This window comes from Babylonia areolata, chromosome 20 (assembly GCF_041734735.1).
Source record: "Babylonia areolata isolate BAREFJ2019XMU chromosome 20, ASM4173473v1, whole genome shotgun sequence".
Taxonomy (NCBI): domain Eukaryota; kingdom Metazoa; phylum Mollusca; class Gastropoda; order Neogastropoda; family Buccinidae; genus Babylonia; species Babylonia areolata.
This window is the reverse complement of record NC_134895.1, coordinates 41,737,291-41,744,790: the sequence shown is the minus strand read 5'-3', so window position 1 is coordinate 41,744,790 and position 7,500 is coordinate 41,737,291. Positions and strand designations below refer to the sequence as shown.

Below are 7,500 nucleotides of genomic sequence, written 5' to 3'. Positions count from 1 at the left end.
AACAACAACAACAACAACAAGCCCCGTCCTCTGGGACAGGTGAAGACAGAGAGCCTCCATTTCCACACGGCCAACTGGGTACCCGCCACCAGACCCACCCCCTACCCCTTCCTCCTCCACCACCCCGCTGGCGGAGTCCTTGCTAGCGGAGGGGGTGGGGGTGGTGGCGGCGGCCCGGGTGTATACTACCCCGTGTACCCGTCCGCCTACCCGCAGAGCTACCCGTACCCCGCGAGCGCCGCTGCAGCCGCGACCATTGCCGCCAGCAGTGGAAGTAGTGGCACAGGAGGGGGCGGTTCCAGTTTCTTGTTCGGATCACCGTCGTTGGAGGGAAGTGTGCGTGCTCCAGTCAGGTGGGTTTTGGGTGTTTGTTTGTTTGTTCGTTTGTTTGTTCGTTTGTTTGTTGTTTGTGGCTCGGGTGGTTGACGTTTGGTTGTTGTGTTGTTGTTGTTGATGACGATGATGTTGTTGTTGTCGTTGGTGGTGGTGGTGGTGGTGACGGGCGCAATAGCCGAGTGGTTAAAACGTTGGACTTTCAGTCTGAGGGTCCCGGGTTCGAATCTCGGTAACGGCGCCTGGTGGGTAAAGGGGGGAGGGGGGGGGGTTGGAGATTTTTCCGATCTCCCAGGTCAACATATCTGCAGATCTGCTAGTGCCTGAACCCCCTTCGTGTGTGTATACGCAAGCAGAAGATCAAATACGCACGTTAAAGATCCTGTAATCCATGTCAGCGTTCGGTGGGTTATGGAAACAAGAACATATCCAGCATGCACACACCCCCGAAAACGGAGTATGGCTGCCTACACGGCAGGGTAAAAACGGCCATATGCGTAAAAGCCCACTCGTGTACATACGAGTGAACGTGGGAGTTGCGGTCCACGAAAGAAGAAGTTGGTGGTGGTGGTGCTGTCGATGATGATGATGTTGTCGTTGATGTTGTTGTTGGTGGTGGTTGTGTTGTTGTTCTTGGTCTTGTTGTTGTTCGTTTGTTTTTGGTATGTTTCGGTGTGTGTGTGTGTGTGTGTGTGTGTGTGTGTGTGTGTGTGTGTGTGTGTGTGTGTGCGCGTGTGTGTGTGTCTGTGTGTGTGCGTGTGTGTGTGTGTGCATGTGTGTCTGTGTCTGTGTTTGAGAGTGGTGGTGGTGCTGGTGGGAATCTGAGGAGAGAGACAGTAAGAAAAAAAAAAGAAGAACAAAATAAACATTGCCAATATAGTCATCGGAGCTCCAACTTCACTAGATCCATTCCTTACACACACACACACACACACACACACACACACACACACACACACACACACACACACACACACACACACGAGTAAAATATATAATATAAAGATTTTTTTTTTCTAAACCCGGAAGAATATTAATTTTTGCGCAGTTGTTGTTGGTGCCTTGTTGGTGTTGCTGTTGTTGACGATGTTTTTGTTGCGCGCGCGCCCTCGTGCGTGCGTGTGTGTGTGTGTGTGTGTGTGAACCCGTGTTTTCGCGCGCGCATTAATCAGTCTTTGTGTGTCTCTGTGGGATGCTTGAGCATGGGATGGGGTGGGGGTAGGTAAATGGGTACTTCTGGCCTGGTCGTGCGATTGTGTTGTGTTGTGTTGTGTTGTGTTGTGTTATGTCGTATTATGTTCTTTTAAAGCTTACCACAACGCGAGAGTGCCTAGCTAGCCACAGACGCGGCTGTCTGTCAAACCTTTAGAATCCCTTTCTTTCCTCTCTCTCTCTCTCTCCGTAGACATACGTGTCACAAGGCGGTTTTTTTGTTTTTTTTTGTTTTTTTGTAATCATTTTCTTTAAAATCCACAACAATGCTTTGACCAAGCTGAGGGCTTGTCTTGTCTTGTCTTGTCTTGTCTTGTCTTGCTGCCATGCAAACAATGAGGCGGTGCTCTCTCTCTCTCTACCTCTCCCTCTCTGTCTCTGTCTCTCTGTCTGTCTGTCTCTCTCTCTGTCTCTCTACACATCCCTCTCTGTCTCTGTCTCTGTCTGTCTGTCTGTCTGTCTCTCTCTCCCTCTCTGTCTCTCTGTCTCTCTCTCTCTCTCTCTCTCTCTCTCTCTCTCTCTCTCTCTCTCTCTGTCTCTTGATGCCGTTGATTGTGTCTCCGTCGTGGATATCTCGTTTCAAAGAGACTAGCGCCCAGACCACCACACAGGGTCGTGCACGGGGAAAAGGAAAGGGAGAAGGCTAACAATATAAGAATGTAATGTTAATAATGATAATGATGATAATAATAATAATAATAATAGTGATAGTGATAATGATGATAACAACAACGATAAGAACAACAACAATAATAATGATGATGATGATGATGATGATGATGATAATGATAATAATAACACCCTTAGTGAGAAAAGGAGAAGAAGAAGAGTATACAAGAACAAGAAGAAAGGTATCTATATCGCGATTAATCTTGCCCAGAGACCAAATATTCCATCCCACCCCCCTCGCCATACTCATCACAACAGTGCTCGGCCTATCTAAATAAAGGCTTTCTCGATGGCTGCGATATTTGTATTTGTATTTATTTTTTATCACATCAGATTTCTCTGTGTGAAATTCGGGCTGCTCTCCCCAGGGAGAGCACGTCGCTACACTACAGCGCCACCCATTTTTGTTTTTTGTTGTTTTTTTTGTATTTTTTCCTGCGTGCAGTTTTATTTGTTTTTCCTATCGAAGTGGATTTTTCTACAGAATTTTGCCAGGAACAACCCCTTTGTTGCCGTGGGTTCTTTTACGTGCGCTAAATGCATGCTGCACACGGGACCTCGGTTTATCGTCTCATCCGAATGACTAGCGTCCAGACCACCACACAAGGTCTAGTGGAGGGGGAGAAAATATCGGCGGCTGAACCGTGATTCGAACCAACGCACTCACATTCTCTCGCTTCCTAGGCGGACACGTTACCTCTAAGCCATCGCTCCACTATATATATATATATATATATATATATATATATATATAGAGAGAGAGAGAGAGAGAGAGAGAGAGAGAGAGAGAGAGAGAACAAGAACAAGAACTTTAATCTCCAGGCCTCCGGCCCCTAGAAAGTACACAATATGGTGATCACGCAGCGACAACAAAATGTAAAATACATGCGAACTTAAACCTGTAGAACAAAAGTGCTTCTTGTGCATAGTAAATTAATTCTAACATTCATCATTTTTGTCACAGAATTCCTCTCGTGTCTTCATGGCATTAAATATATATACGCAGAGTTTACGAATACTGTAAACAGAACCATTCTTCAGCAAGTGAATATACGATTGACCTTCAGAGTTCAGATGTCTTTTGCCGCAGGTAATTGTAAAGGACACAGTTGTTTATAAAAATGATTTTCAACTTCGACCACATTACAACGTTTACATGCGTAATTTGAATTACATTTGAATGTTCTCCTAAAAGATGATCCATTTATTGGGAGCAAACCAAGCCGTAATTTTACCAAACAGTCCCTAAAACACTTTTTATCCACAAAGTCAAAATATTGCTCACACTGAAAACCAGTTTTAAACAGTCTGTAGTTATGATATGTATCACTTTAGACATTACTGACTCGTCCCACTCCTGCATAAATATATCTTTCATTCTTTGCTTAAATAATGACAACAAAAAAAAAAGTTTGCTTACAACCAACGCCTTGTTGCAACCAGACTTATCCAAACCCAAGTCTAAACAAAGTCCGTCACCGTCACCGATCCCTCAGATTCCGAATCCTTTGGGGCGCCTTTGAAGCTTTGTCAACCACCTTTCTCCAGTCCTCGCGTCTCTCGGCCGCTCTCAGGGTGTCTCTCAGCTCCATGCCTGTCCACTCTCGGATGTTGTCCTCCCATCTCTTCCTCTGTCTGCCTCTTCTTCTTCCTCCCCTCACTGTGCCTTGTAAGATTGTTTTAGCAAGACCAGAGGAGCGTGTGACATGACCAAACCACTTCAGTTTTCGTTGTCTGGCGAGTGTTTGAAGGTCAGTATAGGGCCCGATTTCATTGCGGACAAAGTATTGTTTACTAAAGACACCCAGCACATTTTTCCCCTTTCGTCTCGGTTAAACAACATCGAGAAATGTCTAAATGGCATAGACCCTCTTAGGCATTGGCCTTGTATTATATAACTGACGTGTTTTTTTTTTTTTTTTTTTTAGCCTCACGGGGCCCACAGAGACTGAGTTAAGATACGAACTTCATCCCCGACCTGACGGGATTAAGATATATATGTAGGGCCAACACACACACACACACACACACACACACACACACACACACACAGGTGATGCTAACAGATGATGAATATATACAAACAAGATTAGGAAAATGTGTTAATGAATGCTGCTGCAATTTAGTGCATTAACTGATTGATTAATTGTGTGTTTTTAATTCATTCATTCATTCATTTACCATTGCATTTTTGTCTTATAAACCTTAAGGTCGCATGGCAATAAAATCTATTCTATTCTATTCACAGACACACACACACACACACACACACACACACACACACACACACACCATATATATATATATATATATATATATAGAGAGAGAGAGAGAGAGAGAGAGAGAGAGAGAGATTCAAATGGTTTAATGACTTAAGCAACATGCTCATATCACCGTGGAAAACACGCTCCCCCCCTCTCCCACCCCTTCGAACGTTCCCTCCCTCCTACATTTTTCACAACATTCTATTGCTTTTCATAAGGAAGACAAAACAATATCTAACGGTATGTATACGCACAAACATCGTAGACTACTGCTGAGGTTGATATCTAAGTAACCCGAGGCCATCGACCCGATTACGTAGTCACAGAGAGGGAGGGGGAGAGAGAGAGAGAGAGAGAGAGAGAGAGAGAGAGAGAGAGAGAATATTCAAATAACATTTGTCAATTTAACTATCTTCACAATCGATTAACATACATTTCCACCAACAAATCAATTAAACAGTGGCAACATAAATCGAATGGCATTTTGCATGCTAAGAATTGGTTTTCGAAATGAAGCTTTGTATGTGAGATCATTTACGCTGAGTCCCTTCGCAGTCTTAAGCTATGGTAAATAAATTTTGCTAAGCTGTTTGAATGTTGCACATCACACAAAAACGCCATGGGATGTATTTTAAGTTTCTTCACGTTTTCTTTTGTAAAATATTTCTGTCTTAAATCATCGGTTGCTGTGCACATCGACAGAAAATGCGTTTCATCTTCCAATCGGCATTTACACAAAGGACACGATAAATGTACCCCAATATATATATATATATAGAGAGAGAGAGAGGGATAAAGCATGAGCGGGCGACAATAGCGGGCGACATGTGGGGTGTTGTTCTCTACACACACAAAAGCAAGCGGCTAAAGTGTGTTGGTTCAATATTATGAGGCGTGAGTGACTTGGGGGTGAGGGGTGGGGGTGTGGAGGTGGGGGGATCAGTGACGCGGGTCTGTGTGTGTTGGAGGTGTTGGTCTTTTTTTTTTTACTCCTTTTCCTTCACCGTTTACATGTTGACGTAGCTTTTAGGGGTAAGGGGGGTGTGGGGGGGAGGCGGGGGGGGGGGGGGGGGCGAGGGGGAGGGGGCTTAGTTGAGCGATAATACACAGCCCCACCACAATCGGTTTGTTGCTGGTGGTGGTGGTGGTGGTGGTGGTGGTGTGTGTGTGTGTGTGTTGGGGGGGGGGAGGGGGGAGGTGATGACGGTGATGTTATATAACTGAAGTCAACACTCCCCCCCCCCCTAATACCCCCACTCCCTGATACACAGACACAGACACAGGCACGGAAACAGACACACACAGACACAGACACGGGAAGAAAAAAAACACAGACACAGACACGGAAACACACACACACACACACACAGACACGGAAACACACACACACACCCACACACACACACACACACACACACAAACACACTCCACTGACACACACACACACTCCACTGACACACACACACACACATACTAACACTCAGTAACACACACTAACACACACACACACACACACACACACACACACTCCACTAACACACACCCCACTCCACATACATTCTCCACTAACACACACACACACACACACACACACTGAACAAACACACACTAACACACACACACACTGAACAAACACACACTAACACACACACACACACACACACACACACACACTGAACAAACACACACTAACACACACACTGAACTAACACACACTAACACACACACACACTGAACTAACACACACACACACACACATAGCCCCAGACTCTACTCGCGCTAACTTTCTGGTAATACCCCCACCCCCCACCCCTCTTCACCCCCGCCTCCCTTAATCTCCCCACCCCAACACTCTCCTTCTTCAGAAGGTCTATGTTGGTTCCGCGGCTACCGGTATTGCAACTGGTTGTTACAGGTGTCGAGCAAGCTTATGTACTCTGGTATCGCTTAATTATTAGTACCTTAAGGTGGGTTTTTGTGTTTGATTTGTCGAGTCCTCTCTCTCTCTCTCTCTCTCTCTCTCTCTCTCTCTCTCTCTCTCTCTCTCTCTCTCTCTCTCTCAGGTTCCAGTTCGTTGACAGAATTTTTTTAGGGGGTAGAAAAGAGAGAAAGAGAGAGAGGCGCATTTTTTTTCTCCTTTTGTTGTTGCTTCGTAATAAAAAAAAAATTGTATGAGTACAGACAGACAGACAGAGACAGATAGACAGAGAGAGAGAGAAAGAGGGACAGACAGAGCGAGAGAGAGAGAGAGAGGCTCAGACTCACTCAAACTCAGATGTTGAATTCATAAAAGGCAGAGAGAGAGAGAGAGAGAGAGACTCAGCCTCAGACTCAAACTCAGACTCAGACTCAGATGTTGAATTCATAAAAGGCAGAGCCCTTTAATTAAACTGGGAGGACACACGATATAATCATTATGACGGAGTCGCGTACAATCTCAACACAAAACGTTCACTTCGTTAAAAAAAAGACACTTCTCCCTCCCTACCCTTCCCATTTTTGACTCACTTGTGTAAACAAAGTGTTGGTCTATGTTTTAACCCAGTGTTCGGTTGTCTGTGTGTGTGTGTGTGTGTGTGCGTGTCTGTGTCTGTGTGTCTGTGTGTCCGTGGTAAACTTTAACATTGACATTTTCTCTGCAACTACTTTGTCAGTTGACACCAAATTAGGCATAAAAATAGGACAAATTCAGTTCTTTCCAGTCATCATGTTTAAAACAATATTGCACCTCTGGGATGGGCACAAAAAATAAAAAATGAAGCCTAATTGTATGCAAACTGCATTTACTGTTATATTCATATTTTTTGTATTCTCTAAACTTGGCACTTTGATCTGATATTCTGACCCAACAACTAGAGCAGTCATTATTATCATTTTTTGTTCAAACAGGAACTTCTTTTGCTAAGCATGGAAGTTTTATTTATTTTGCAAACGTTTTGGTGCAGATAGTAAAAAAAGGGAAATTACTCTGTATATTAATGCTAGGGGACTTAATTTGCTTTAAACTGATCTTTCTCATCTT

The 7,500-nt window shown here is 44.3% G+C and overlaps 1 protein-coding gene across 1 annotated transcript in view; it reads left to right on the top strand.

The window, feature by feature from the left end:
• Window positions 1–249: 249 nt before the first annotated feature.
• Window positions 250–7,500, top strand: part of LOC143294990 (uncharacterized) — a 30,474-nt gene continuing 23,223 nt past the window's right edge. The window contains exon 1 of the mRNA XM_076606523.1: window positions 250–353. The gene's annotated coding sequence lies outside the window, so the exon portion shown is untranslated. The remainder of the gene's footprint in view (window positions 354–7,500) is intronic.